Source organism: Staurois parvus, unplaced genomic scaffold (assembly GCF_062004578.1).
Source record: "Staurois parvus isolate SC_StPar_1 unplaced genomic scaffold, SC_StPar_1.0 ptg000544l, whole genome shotgun sequence".
Lineage (NCBI taxonomy): Eukaryota > Metazoa > Chordata > Amphibia > Anura > Ranidae > Staurois > Staurois parvus.
In genome coordinates this window covers 5,258,760-5,273,723 of record NW_028318340.1, presented here as the reverse complement: position 1 = coordinate 5,273,723, position 14,964 = coordinate 5,258,760, and the positions used below count along the sequence as shown (strand labels likewise).

General features: G+C 41.0%; 1 protein-coding gene and 1 pseudogene across 6 annotated transcripts in view; both read left to right on the top strand.

The window, feature by feature from the left end:
* Positions 1-14,964, top strand: part of NBEA (neurobeachin) — an 881,324-nt gene that overhangs the window by 684,313 nt on the left and 182,047 nt on the right. The window lies entirely within an intron of this gene.
* LOC149451244 (U2 spliceosomal RNA) lies at positions 9,678-9,792 on the top strand (annotated as a pseudogene).

Here is a 14,964-nt window from a genome sequence, read left to right as displayed (position 1 = left end):
TATTATAACATTTTCTATTAATACCGCTTGAAGCTGGTGATTTTCTAGCTAGTGCTAACAAATACTGCAAAAAAACTGTGACGCTCGGTAACTATGCTACAAATGCTGGGATTTCTGTGACATATATCCCTCTTATTGACTACAATTCATTTTTCACAAGAAACAGCTACACTAAAGAGAGCAATTCTGAAGCTGCTACAAATCGCTGTTGCAAAATGACCAATGGGATATGGGCACCCCTGGGGGTGTTAGAATTGTCTCATCTCTTGTCACTATTATTACTGGGCAGCTTGGCCTATAAGTAAATGTGGAGAAAGATATAAAGCATGTGACAAAAAAGAAAATAATCCCTATACTTGATGCTCATTAATATATTAACCGTTTACAGTTATGAGATTTGAGTTTCAGATAATTGGTTCTTCATATTTTTTTTCCTCATTACATATATACAGGCTTTGTTTGCTGCTTAGCAGCGCAGTACAGCAATTGTGTTTTGCTGATTTTCTTTGTAAGAATGCAAGCAGGTGTCATGATTGCCGGTAAGATCCGCTCACCCTGTTCACTTTAACTTTTGTTCAGTGAACCCTGGTTCACACTGGTGTGACATGAGATTTACAAATTGCACCTGAAGTCGCATGGATTTCACTCCACTTCCTCAAATGAAATCTTTCCAAAACGGAGTTCATACTATTCCCCCCAGCCCGTGCCCCCTCCCCTGACTTTTCCTTTAAGATCAATAATACAACCATCAGTCCCTCCCCTCATGCCACGGTACTAGGTGTAATCCTAGACTCCCATCTGTTCTTTCAGCCCCAAATCCAATCACTCTCCAAATCTTGTAGACTTCACCTCCGCAACATCTCCAAGATACGCCAGTTCCTAACCTCGGAAACTACTAAGCAACTTATTCACTCCCTGGTTATATCTCGCCTTGACTATTGTAACTCCCTCCTCATTGGCCTACCTCATCGTAGGCTATCCCCTCTTCAGTCTAGCATGAATGCTGCTGCCAGACTCATCTACCTTACTAACCATTCCATATCTGCCACCCCTCTCTGCCAATCCCTCCACTGGCTTCCCATTGCCTAATGGATACAATTCAAACCATTAAAAATAACACAGTGGGCAGCACAGTGGCTAAGTGGTTAGCACTTCCGCCTGGCAGTACTAGGGTCGTCAGTCTGAAACCCAACCATGGCACCACCTTCCTGGAGCTTGCATGTTCTCCCTGTGCCTGCGTGGGTTTCCTCTGGGTACTCCAGTTTCCTCCCACACCTCAAAGACATGCTGGTAGGTTTATTGGCTTCTGTCTAAATTGTCCCTAGTATGTGTATGTATGAATGTGAGTTAGGGACCTTAGATTGTACACCCCTTGAGGGTCAGGGATTGATGTGAATGTACAATATATATGTAAAGCGCTGTGTGAATTGGTGAATTGACAGCGCTATATAAGTACCTGTAGTAATAATAATAATAATAACAATAACATATAAAACCATTTAACTCTGCCCCAAATTACATCACCAATCTTGTCTCTAAATATCACCCAAACCATCCTCTCCGCTCCTCCCACGACCTCCTGCTCTCTAGCTCCCTTGTCTCCTCCTCCCATGTGTGTTTGCAGAACTTCTCCAGAGCCTCCCCCATCCTCTGGAACTCTCTACCCCAATCTATCCAACTATTGCCTACTCTGCCCACTTTTAGGTGATCTCTGAAAACCTATCTCTTCAGGGAAGCCTATCCTGCCTTCAGCTAATAACCAAATCTTCTCTTTCTCCTATCAGTTCATCCCCCACAGTTATTACCTTTTGTACCACTAGCCCCTCCCTCTTAGATTTTAAGCTCCAAGGAGCAGGGCCCTCCTAACCCTCTTGTATTGAACTGTACCGTTGCTGTATTGTCTCCCTTTATATTGTAAAGTGCTGAGCAAACTGTTGGTGCTATATAAATCCTGTATAATAATAATAATAGTATCTAATGTATTGCTATGGCACTGTCTTAATCAGTGCAATTTAAAGTAGAGCAATTTCAAAAATAGTTCCTACTCTACTTTTTTCCAATTTCATTGCAACTTGCATTGACTTCTGTTAAATGAAGTTGCAAGCCACAGTGAAATCGAAAGTACAAATCACATTGATCTGCAGGTTTGAAATTGAAGGTGAAGTAGCGTGATTTCAAAGTTGCCTTTAGTGTGAACCAAGGGTTAAACTAGTTGTAGCAGCCATCTTGGACTTTGGATGCTCCTAGTAGAATTAGCACTCATTTTCTATATCATAAAGAGAAACATCTACTGTGTTCAGAAAATTGCCTGATATCTCGACATTAGCATTATCTCATATGCCTTTGGAATAGACAAGCTTCCAAAATTTTCAACCACAGCAGTAAATGATAATTCTTGTTCATTTTGACAAAGTAGCTCGTGTTTTGGGTTTTTTTGATGCTTTGTTCATGTACTTGAAAAGCATCCAAAGATAATTCTAGAAAACTTCATCCTGTTGGCTTAAATGAGCGCACTTGTTGGCTGTAGCGCTGTTCCTTCATGCAGGCTATATTGGATGGGAGTTGCTACAATGCTTCTTCCACAGAAGCTTTGTCTGTTCCACACAAAGTAGTGATTTATCTAAAAATAACACTTGCATTGTTCCTTTTCCTTCCAAGCCCATTAATACGTACTTTAGCATCATGCGAGGTTTCATAGTTTAATCCTTTCTCAAAAGCTTTTCAGAATAAAGGCTCTAAATGGTCCTCAGCATTAATTTGATGTGACTTCCGTACAATATGTTTGAAACCTTTAAACGCACGTTTTTGCAGCTTATGCCTTTTCATTGGCGAGCCTAGCTAAATGTTTAATGGAGTCAGTACTATAAGCTCTTTCATTGTGCTTCATTATTCTGTCACCCTTTCAAGCATTTTGTTTTATCATCATCATTACCCCTCTATTTACACCAGATCAGGATCTTACTGTTTCTCACTGTTTTGCAAGTGTAATTCAAAGTGTTTTGCTTAACCCATAGAACACTGAGCGCTGGAAAAAAATAATCTGGTTAACGGCTGTCTTGAAAATGTTTAAGCCATTGGCCTGCATATTTGCAAATCACACGAAAGACTGCCAAATGCCTAAACGAAACGTTTCACATGAAACACCATGCAGCCTTGCCTTGATTATATGTTGAGCATTGTTAAGAAATGCATTGAAGTACCTTAATCAGAAACAGCAACAGATGATTCTAGAGAACTAATGCTCTCCAAACTCCTTATAGGTAATAATTGGATAGTATAAGTTGTGTGAGCAACTGCGATAAATAATCTTGGGAGACCTAAGTAGGGAAAAGGTCTGTTAGTAGAGGTCAGAACATTTCTAACGATTAACGTACAAATATGTGAGTTCAGGGATATGTATGGTACTGCAATTCACAGTTTATGATGGGATCTTCATATGTAAACTTTTCATTGCATTTGTTCATTTTCTAATCTCTGTTGTTTTGCTGTTTTGGTTCTCCTCTTTCTTTGTAAAATATTTTTTTTTGCTTTTTTTTTCTTTAAAAGACCAACCATCATTAACAGTGGAGATATGCTCTTACCATTAGCTTTAATGTATTGCCAGATTAGTACATGTTATCAGATATACACACCATCAAAAGTGGAGACAAACTGTGCAATACCAGAGAGGACTAAAGGACAGGAGAGGTGTGCAGGATTCTACTCCTTCGCCTTCTGCTATACTCTAAAGGAGGGGTCTCCAAACTTTTCAAAGGGCCAGCTTACTGTCCTTTAGACATTAGGGGGGCCTGATTGTGGCTAATGGGGGTAGAAAATGTCCCGGGCCCAGCATCAGTGAGAATAAACATTGCCTCAGGGTTGGTGGCCCATCATTGGTATTTCTGGGAGGAATAGTACTCCATCATTGGTATCAGTGGAAGAAATAGTGTCCTATCGTTGGTGTTGGTGGGAGGAATAGTGCCCCATCATTGATATCAGTGGTAAGAATACTGCCCCATCATTGATATTAGTAGGAGGAATAGTGCTCCATCATTGGTATCAGTGGGAAGAATAGTGCTCCATCATTGGTATCAGTGGGAAGAGTAGTGCCCCGTCATTAGTGTCCGTGGCAGGAATTATGCCCCATTGTTGATTTCAGAGGGAAGAATAGTGCCTTATATTGGTGGGAGGAATAGTGCCCCAAGGACTGGATAAAGGCTAAAGCAAGGGAGAATCTAGCATTCTCTTTCTGTAACCACTGCCAAGGAAGCTGACAAGAATAAGTGGCTTTGTGCAAGCAACTTTTACCTGACCACCTTCAACCTTCGTACATTTTTAGATCTGTTACCAGTGTGAAGTGGTGCTGCTATAATATATAAACAGAAGTGCGAGTGCTCTACACATAGACCAGGAAAGCTGCTATGCACAGAAAGGTAACCAATATCATCCTAGAACATGAATAATATATAAAAAAGTGCAGCGCTAAAATAAATATAATATCCAAACAACTCGATAAAATCAGTAGATAATTAAGATCAATAAATATCCCATCTAAAATCGGATAGTAAATTGTTAATAAATATAATCAAAAAAGTTCCGATGTGTAAACAATGAAATAGGATAAGGTGACTCTTGTGCTCTGGTGACTCTGGACCCGGTTGTCAGGGCAGGAGCCGAGGAACGGACAGGCAGGCCTAACAATGTAACGCACTGGCTGACCTGACGACAACCACCACCCACAGACCGAAGTCCCTCAGGGCGCGGAGTCTAAGTCCCAGGCTGCCCTTCACCAGGGCCCCTGATGGTGGGGATGGACTTGACGCAGCCAGGAACCAGGTCGCGGCCCCTGAGACACCTCAGCTGCGGTAATAGCCGCCGCCAATGGCGTGTAGCTGGTGGAAGAGACAAAAGAGTAGTCAGACAGGCCGGGGTCAACAACAACAGGACAAAACAGTACAGGACAGCAGACGAGAATCACAGGTCACGAGCCGGGTTCAGCAACAGAGGGTCAGATCAAAGGAGAATACAAAGAATAGTCAAGTCACAAGCCGAATCAGATACCAGGAGAGTCACGAGAGTCAGAACAGAGTAATAGCAACACAAAGACACAAGACACAAGTGCAAAGAGCATGTGCGGGCCACAGGCTTATATGTCATCAGCCACGCCCCTCTGGGGGGTGGACCTCAGAGACCTGAAGGCATAAAAGGATTCCCACCATGCACAGCAGAATCCAAGATGGACGCCAGCACATGGAGTAACATAACCTCAGGGAAAAGGTAGGACCTTGACACCGGTATCCGTGCAATAGTGGTAAGATAATGCGCACTCACCGGACGCGCATGTTAATTGCGCCTTATGTTAATAATCCAGATGTCATCAGATAGAAAAGGGTCAGAATCTGGAAGGTCTTCCCTCTAAGGGATGGTGGGTCATCAAACAGGATGTAATGGAGTTGGTACAGGTGGTCCTCGTCCTCTAGGGTCCCCCCTTTTTTCCAGACCTGATGTTACTCTCTGGGTAGGCAGATTTCCACTAAAGGATCTGTCCTGGAGTAGTGGGTCTGTGGGTTTAGAGAGCTCCCCTAAACTCACAGACCCACTACTCCAGGACGGATCCTATAGTGGAAATCTGCCTAGCATGTCAGCAGTGACTCCCAATAACAGAAAACAAGCTAACGAGGGGCTTTTTCTGCAAAGTAATAGGGGCAGAAGAAATTTACAAAAAAGATAAGTAATTGTGTAGGGGAAAATGTTTTGTTATATTCATCAACCTTTTCAGAGTTTCATTTAATTAACCATTCATTGCCTCTTTGGGGATTAGCAAGGATAATCTCCCCCTGCTGGAGCAAATTGGATCTTGCTTAATTGGGGTTTTTTGCCTTCCTCTGGATCAACTGTAGGTATAGGATTGTGTAACTTCTATTGGTTGAACTGGATGAACTTGTGTCTCTTTTCAACCAGACTAACTATGTAACCATCATTACACATCAATACCAATCAAAATCCAAGTTATCTAATCACTATGCACAGATCAAAGCACAATTTGATTGATAATATGGACATTAGAACACAAGGAGTAGGATGGACAATATAAAAATATATGGTGGGTTTTCAAAATCACAAAAATTAGAACACGCAAATAAATAAATACATTAAAATCTCTGAAATCTGCCTCAAAAAGACAACAAAAAAGCTACCTTGGCTAAAGCCCTTAATGAGAAAAATGCCTGAGGCTTGCTGTGTATTACCCAGTATGATCGCTTTAAGTCAGCATTGCTTATCTAAATAGTAGCAGCACATATTTCTGTCTTGGCAGGGAAAAAAACACAAACTCTCATAAATGAGAGGTAGATAATATATTCCTGCAGCCGGAGAGCAGCCAGAACAATGTGAATACTGATTGCTTTTCTCAGTGTATGGCTTCTGGAGACCAGGGTAGTATAAAAGCAATACCATCAATGAATTTCATTATAAAAGGGGTCCATTTATTTTGTGTACATACCTAAGTCGGCATTAATGCACATTGGAAATATAGCAGACTGTAGGTTATGCGCTTACTCCTAAAAAGAAAAACTAGAGAAGAAATTGGAATCCTTTCAGTTACATCCACAGTAGATGTCTGTTACTTTTAGAGCCACGGAATTTCTCCTCCTGTAAACAACATAGAGGTTCAGAAATTGATACTTGAAATAAACTTCCAGCAGAGGTAGAGAGCCAATCAACAGTAAGTGGCTTCAAACATGCTTGGGACAAACCTAGTCAGACAAAAAGTTAACAAAAAAAAGAAAAAACAAAAATACAAAACAAAGAAAAACAGGCAGACTCTATGAACCACTCTTTTTCTTTCAACATTTTATCTATGTTTCTATGTAATAAGATGCTTTTTGTGATATCAGATGTTCTAGCTACCCAATTGTCGGTTTTTGTCCACTTATGCCTGTTACTCCTTTTGGATGATGTGCTATGGCGATTAAAAATGTTTATATCTGATCAACCTGACATTCTTTCATGTTTTCATCATTCAGACACACCATGACCATATTCAAGCTGGTCGCTAAATATTTAATTTCAGGTCAGAAATGTTTAATATTCAAAATTTGTAATTGAAACAAATGTAAACCCTAACTGGATAACTTGTAGTTTGCTAAACAACTGTAGACATTTTTGTATCCATTTTTCATCTCCATGCTGCTGATCTCTATCAGCCTTTTTGCAGCCAGTTTCTTTCTATATTCGCTTGCTGCAGTTATGGGTGCATGGCTTTTCTCAGGGTAAGTTTCCTGATAACCGCTTCCCAACCAGAACTACTGCTGCAGGGCTGTGCAAAATCACGTGTATATATATACACGTGATTTTGTATTTCCGGTTAGGGGGCGCATGCCCTACCCGTGCCGCCATTGGCGGTTACAGCTGTCGATCACTGGGTCCCGGCTGCTGATTCCCTGCCGGAACCCGGCAATCGCAGAGGAACACTGACTGGGGAGAGGTCTGTATGTAAACAATACAGATCTCTCCCCTGTCACCTTCAGCACTCTTTACTGCTTACACAGTAAAACACAGCACACAGTAAAACGCACACCGTTAACCCTTTGATCGTCCCAGATGTTAACCCCTTCCTGCCCAGTGTCATTAATTCAGTGTCAGTGCTTTTTTATTACCACTGATTACTGTATTAGTGTCACTGGGGATGTCAGTGACAGTCAGTTCTCCCCCAGTGTCAGAATGCTCGCCGCAGTCCTGCTATAATCGCCACGATTACTAGTAATAAAAAAAAAAAGAAATTCCAGTATATATACACTACCATTTTAGACGCTATAACTTTCACATAAACCAATTAATTTACATGTATTGGGATTTTGTTTTAGCAAAGACATGTAGCAGGATACATTTTGGCCTACATTTATGACGAAATTTGATTTTTAAAACTTTTTTACTGGATATGTTTTATAGCAAAAAGTCAGAAATATTGTTTGTTTTTTTTAAATTGTCTTTTTTTGTTTACAGCTCAAAAAAATAAAACCCACAGTGGTGATCAAATACAACCGAAAGAAACTTCCATTTATGGGGAAAAAGGGACATAAATTTAATTTGAGTGCATCATTGCATGACCACGCAATTGTCAGTTAAAGTAACACAGCGCACTATCGCAAAATGTGGCCTGGTCAGGTGGGGGAAGTAAATCCTCTGGAGGGCAAGTGGTTAACAGGCAAACATGCATGTGCAGTCAGTGTTCCCATGACCACTTTTTTTTCACCTGATTTTTTAATCGGCAACACAGGAGAGCAGTCAGGAGGCCTAGATAGAGTGTTGTCATCTTTTACCAGGAAGTGTCTGCAATTCCGGGGAGCGCACTTTTCCAAAAAGAGTTTGGGACTTTTTGACCTGTTTCTCCGGTAGTAGGGCAGCCTATTCAAATGAATAAGCTGCCCTACCCACAGAACGCGAAGTGAATGTGTGAACCAAGGTGTATCAAAGTTAAAAAAAAAAAAAAAACCTTATAGAAGATAGGGTGTTCTGGTTTATATCTACTTCAGAAAATTCCAGCACACAAATACATACATATGATTAATAAAATAAAAATTACATTTTACTCCTTGAGCTTGTTCAACAATTTTCATTTGCATAAAATCACCTTAAAGTGAAATTCAATCATACAAAACACAATGTGTTAAGAGTTGGGCAGGCATTGCCCCCACCCCTTTTTTAATTATTGTAGTTATAAGGTATTTTTGAAAGGTTGGAATGAATGAGATTCAAAACCCTCTCAGCAACTACTTCTATAAAATACATAAGCTGTAGAAGATGGGACTAATAATAACAATAATAATAAAGCAACACGCTTTGTTAGCCTTCTAGCATTCATAGAGATGCATTCTTGCAGTATTGTATAAGCATACATAAAGCAAGTAAGCGCCAATCTTTGTTAGCCTACATTTATATCATACATTAACCACTTTCACCCCCTTCCTGTCCAGGCCAATTTTCAGCTTTCATTGCTATCACACTTTGAATGACAATTGCGCAGTCATGCAACACTGTACCCATATGACATCTTTTGCATTTTTTTTTAAGACAGATAAAACTTTATTTTGGTGGTATTCATTCACCACTGGGATTTTTATAAATGAAAAAGTCCAATAATTTAGAAAAAAAGTGTTTTTCTTATAAAATATAAAATTTTGCAAATAAATAATCTTTCTTCTTAAATCTTGACCAACATGTATTCATCTATCTTTTTAGTAAAAAAAAATAATAACCCAAAATAGTTTATAAGCAAAAATTATAATTTTTCAAAATGTTTTATTACGTTTTTATTTTTGTATATTATTATTTATGGTTTTTTTTACATGCTGTCACCCTAGATGTCCAGTGTCACCATAGTGGGGGTGATGAAGATTTTTTTTTTTTTTCCACTGATTGCTTTTACACCCATAAAGGCTGCAAAAGCAATCATTTCTTCTTCTCTCTGGCTGCATTCTTGCAGCCATTGAGAAATACTGTGAGAACTGTGATTGGTCACAGCTTGTCACATGGTACAAGGCTGTTGTAAATAGCCTTGTACCATGTGACCTCTCTGGTCATTCACAGATTTCACTAGCAGTAAGCAATGATGTCAGCAAGTGACATCTTGCTTACTACTATTTATGTGATCACTGATTGGTCAATCAGTGATCACATGATCAGAACGTCACACAGAAGTCGCTTCTCGGCCTTTTGGCTAAGATCAAGTGTAGTATCTGTTCTTATCAGTGTCCAGTGGGGGTGCTACCGACCATTCTAGTTTACGGGGATGGTTGTTGTACAGTACCCTCACTGGTATGATGGGGGTCCGGAAGGCTAGTACCGGAGGGACAGAAACCAGGGAGCGCCATGATTCGTTCTGGGGCCTTGGGAGTAATTCCTCTGGGGAGACCGGAAAGACCCAGTACCTCCTGATTTGAACGTGCTACCTTGGTCTGGCCTGGGGCTGGGGACGCAAAAAGTCCGCAAACTCAGTGCCCCCTGGGGAAGACGCTCTCAGGGGTGTCACTAGTAACACTTGGGTGTGGGACCCCACGGTGTGAAGATGACACATGGCCACTGTTTTTCACCTCTTTTTGCACAGCGCCCTAAGGACCAGGTCTTTTGGCTAAGTCCAGGGCAATTTTTGCTACAGGCCTCAGGGCCTGGTCTGTGCACTATTAGGCACGGTACCACTTTTTTATTTTATTCTATTTATTTAAACCACTCCCACGTTTTGTCACTTTTTGCTTTCTTATGTGTGTGTTTTTCACGGATGGAGGGTGTGGGTCCTCGGGCCTTACCTGAAGTCTAGGGGGAGGATGTGTGGCCATACGGTTCCTTCCTCCCCTGATCCCTAGGGGGTTTTCTCTTCGGGAGAACCCCCTTGCCTAGTACTGGATGTCCGGCTTCGGCTGGGCATAAGGAACGGTGGTCCACCAGGCCTTTTGGCCAGGAGGACCAAATGGGAACCTTGTCCCTGTCAGGAGCTTCGTGCCCCGGGGGATCGGGTGAACGGTCCAACCCTTTCGGGGGTAGGACAAACACACCCCTAAGTGCACGTTTTTCGTGTGTGTGTTCTTGCACTTGCACTTTTTTGCGGACACTTACGGGTTTTTACGTTATAGTTGCACGTTTGCGGACTTAAAAAAAAAAAAAAAAAAAAAAAAAAAAAGAAGTCCCGTACAGTGTGCACCAGATCACGGTGCCGCGCACTCCCAGGGAGTGCACACAGGCAGGGAATACGGGAGGATGTTTATAAACGGTCACCTGCTCCTGTCTGGCCGTTTATGTACATGGGCCGAATGGGAAGTGGTTAAGCAAAAAAAAATTCTGACTGTTCTGAAAACAGGCAGTGGGAATATCCTGTGCTACATGGGAGGCCTGTCCATAAACACCCCTTTCACCATTCTATTACCTAATTTTAGTACTATTCTTGCCCATTAACTTTTTAAAAATTATTTTAGATTCGTTGGATGTGGTCAAAGCTACAAGCAACAGTTAATACCATGACACGATCTGTTCTTTCGGGCTAATACAGAGCTCCTGGCTTCTTCTTAACATTTTGCAGAATTTTAGAGGAATCCAGGTGGATGAGGGGAACACACACAGAGATTCCCATATAGTTATTGTCAGGCCTGTACAATAAAGTGACAGCTTAAAGGATCTGCAATGAAAATTCAGTTAACCGTTGAGAATGAACTCTTACATTATTTAAAAAAAAAAAAGTCTTAAAGAATATGTGAAACCTCACTTTGTAAAATAATCCATTCAGGTTATGTGATCACAATATCTCTGTTCTCAGCTGCTTAAGGGACTTGAAGAGGCGGGGGTGGAGAAACAGCAGGACACTGGTCTTCCCAGTTATTAGCTGTGTGGGGTGGGGGATGTGTCCGTGAACGTCTTGGCCATTGGAGGACAGGCAGACTGTTCTACCAGCACGGCCAGAAAACTGAACACACTGAGATGGATGTGCTATCATGCCTAGCATGGTCAGTTTAAAATTGGAAATCAGGGGAACTAGTAGGATCACCAGATATTTAATACAAAGAAAGCAATACAAAGAGGATACTTTTTAACACCTGTACATTGTACAACAGACACAAATCAGGAATGTTGGGGTAACATATTCTTTAAAAGCTAGAGTCAATAATTGGCTGACAAAAAGAGTAGAATTAGATCTGAGCAGTGGAATATGATGGGCTCGGAAAGACGCACTTTTGTCTTGTATCCTTGACATGAAGTTATGATCTACAGCTGGCTGTTCAGTTATCAAACCAGAGATGTTTATTCTGTATTCATTTGGAACCCCAAGTAGGAGAGGTGTTCATGTCAAACCTGGACCTTTAATTTTACAGGTATAAAAAGTGATGGTAGCGTGGTGGTACTACACACAGTAGTAAGTGGCAAGTGTGTCCTATTACTGATAGGTGGCACACGTGTTGCGGGCCAGTCCAGAGCAGGGGCGGACTGACCATTTGGAAACTCGGGCACTGCCCAAGGGCCCGGGGTCAGTAGGGGGCCCCATGAGATGCCCCTGGTACCTTTTTTATAGGCTTTTTTGAGTTTGGGCAAGGACGCGGGGCCCCATGATCTCCTATTGCCCGGGGGCCCCATGAGTTGTCAGTCCGCCCCTGGTCCAGAGACCGTTAATCAAGGTGGCAGACAACAGTGTTAGTGTGTGCATGGAACAGCGTTTAGTGATGAAGTTTCTTGTGAACGAAGGTGTAAAATCCGTGGATATGTACATCTACACCTGATCCTGGATAATCGATGCATAATCTGTTGTGAAATTGCACAAGAGATTGATCTTTCTGTGGGAACGGTGAACAAAATGATGAGGAAGTGAAGCAGGCTGTCCCAGGATGGTTCAGACATACCGAAAATCTTTCTATGCCGAAGCTTTCCAGGCATTAGTTAGACACTAGGATAAGTGTATAAATGTAGCAGGGGAGTATGTTGAAAAATACAGTTTCCACTTCTTTTATTATATAAATAAAGTCCTGGTTTGACTTGAACACTCCTCATACCAATAAGCCAATTTTGCATTTCTAGTTGGATGCAAATGAATTTCAGGGCTAAGGGATTGCAGATACTGTATTAGATTCAGTGGAGTACAAGGGTGATATTCAGGGTCTTCTAGATCCAGGATGTCTCAATAAAGAGAACCTGTCCCTTATGTTATGAAAAAAAATTAAGTAGAACATTTTTTTTTTCTAAATTGTAAAAAAAATTAAAGTTACACCCAAGCACATAAAATCCCCCCCCCCCCAACAAAAAAAAACTTTTGAGGCCCTCACCCCACATATATTCAGGTACAAACATAAACGCACACATTGGGGGCACCTACGCATGAAAACATCTATTGCGATACGCATGTTATATGTCGCTGCGCGCGTCGGAGTGAGAGCAATGTTCCTAGCACCAGACAACCTACATAATGCCAAACTGATGACCTATCGGTTGCTTTAAAAGCTTTACCTATGGAAAATATATAGAAAGTTTTCGGGTGCACGCAAATTAAAGGTTTAACATGTTAGATCTCTATTTATTCAGTCTTATATCCTACTCATCTTTTATATTTTGCAATAAATTGGGTAATTGCATTTATGTACCCAAAAATGTACTTTTAATTAAAAATTGCAACTACCATTATTGTACTCTCTAGGGTGTCTGCTTTCAGAAAATATATAATGTTTTAGGAGCTTTAGGCCTAAAATAATTTTTTTTTTTAAAACGTGTGCAAAAAATGCAAAAATGCCTCTGGCAGCAAAAAGGCTAATTTTACGAGTGTACCTAAACATTTCTGAAAACACAAAAGACTATATTTAGTAACTCAAACAGCAAACTTCAGACTTGAAATTTTCTAAAAAAGCAGATGGTGGTGACATTCCGTTGCAAAGGGGCCAACATCCCAAACTACATCTTTTCTAAGTAGAAACAAAGTACGTTAAATTCCATAATTAGAATGGGTGTTTTTTCCATTTTATCTGTTGAAGGTTTCATTTGGAACAGAGGAATAGGCTACAGTACATGAGTAAATGACTGCCAGTGCTGTTTTGTATTACCTCTAAATCACCAGGAATTGCCTATTGCTTGTTTTCATTTAGTCAGCTTCATGCCCATTACCAGCATAATGTCTGGCTAATCTGTAAGACCTTTTATCAAGGTTTAGGAAAGGTTACGGGGCAAGGAGTTAGAAAAGTGACAAGCCAATACTTGTTACTAACTTTCACAGGTAAACAAGTGAAAGTTGTGCAGAGTTCATCCAAAATTAAACATTCTAGAATAAATGTGAGATAATAGTTGGCAATGCTTTCCAATGCTCAATTATTTAGTGCCCAATAATTTAAAAAATAAAAGGATATTATTTACTGCTGCAGAAATGGGCAGTAATACAGAATATTAAGGGCCCATTTACACTTTGCTATTGTGTTGCAAAGTTAAATGATGGCAACCCAGCTCATACGCACATGCCTTGCAGCAACCCATGATGGATGTTCCCTCCTTACTGCTTGGTGAAAAAGTGCTGGTTTTACTTTTCCCCCCATTCTGGTGCTTTGATAGTCCACTGCCTTTACACAACACATGACACAACGTGCATTAACGCAACACATCAGAACAGCAAATGGTCCCTAATGTGAATGGGCCCTAATGTTAATGGTCCCTAATGTGAATGGTCCCTAATGCACGTTTAATTAAGTTTATAAAGTGTAAGTGTATGTAAGAAAAAGTACAATAAAATAAATGTGTACAGGAAACTATACACCAATCAGTCATAACTTTATGGCCACCCACCTAATATTGAGTAGGACCCCTTTGGCTGCCAAAACAGCCCCTTTTGTCAACAAAACAGCCCTGACCCATTGAGGCATGGAGTCCACTAGACCTCTGAAAGTATGCTGTGGTATCTGGCACCAAGCCCTCATTACCAGATCCTGAAAGTCCTGTGAGGTTGGGTCCATGAATAAGACTTGTTTTTCCAGCACATCCCACAGATGCACAATTGAAATGAGATCTGGTGAATTTGGAGGCCAAGTCAACACTTCAAACTCATTGTTTTCTTCAAACCATTCTTGATCCATTTTTGCAGTGTGGCAGGGCCCATTATCCTGCGGAAATAGGTCACTGCCATCAAGGAATACCATTTCCATGAAGGTGGTGTACTTGGTTTGCAACAATGTTTTAGATAGGTGGTACATGTTAAAGTAACATCCACATGAATGTCAGGACCCAAGGTTTCCAAGCAGAACATTGCCTAAGTCATCACACTGCCTCCGCCGGGTTGCCTTCTTTCCATACTGCATCCTGGTGCCATCTCTTCCCCAAGTAAGTGATGCACCGGTCATCCACATGATGTAAAAGGAAATGTGATTCATCAGACCAGGCCACCTTCTTCCATTGTTCTGGCTTTTGGCTGTTGACATTGATCAACATGGGCACCCTGACTAGTCAGCAGCTACGCAGCCCCATACACAACAAACC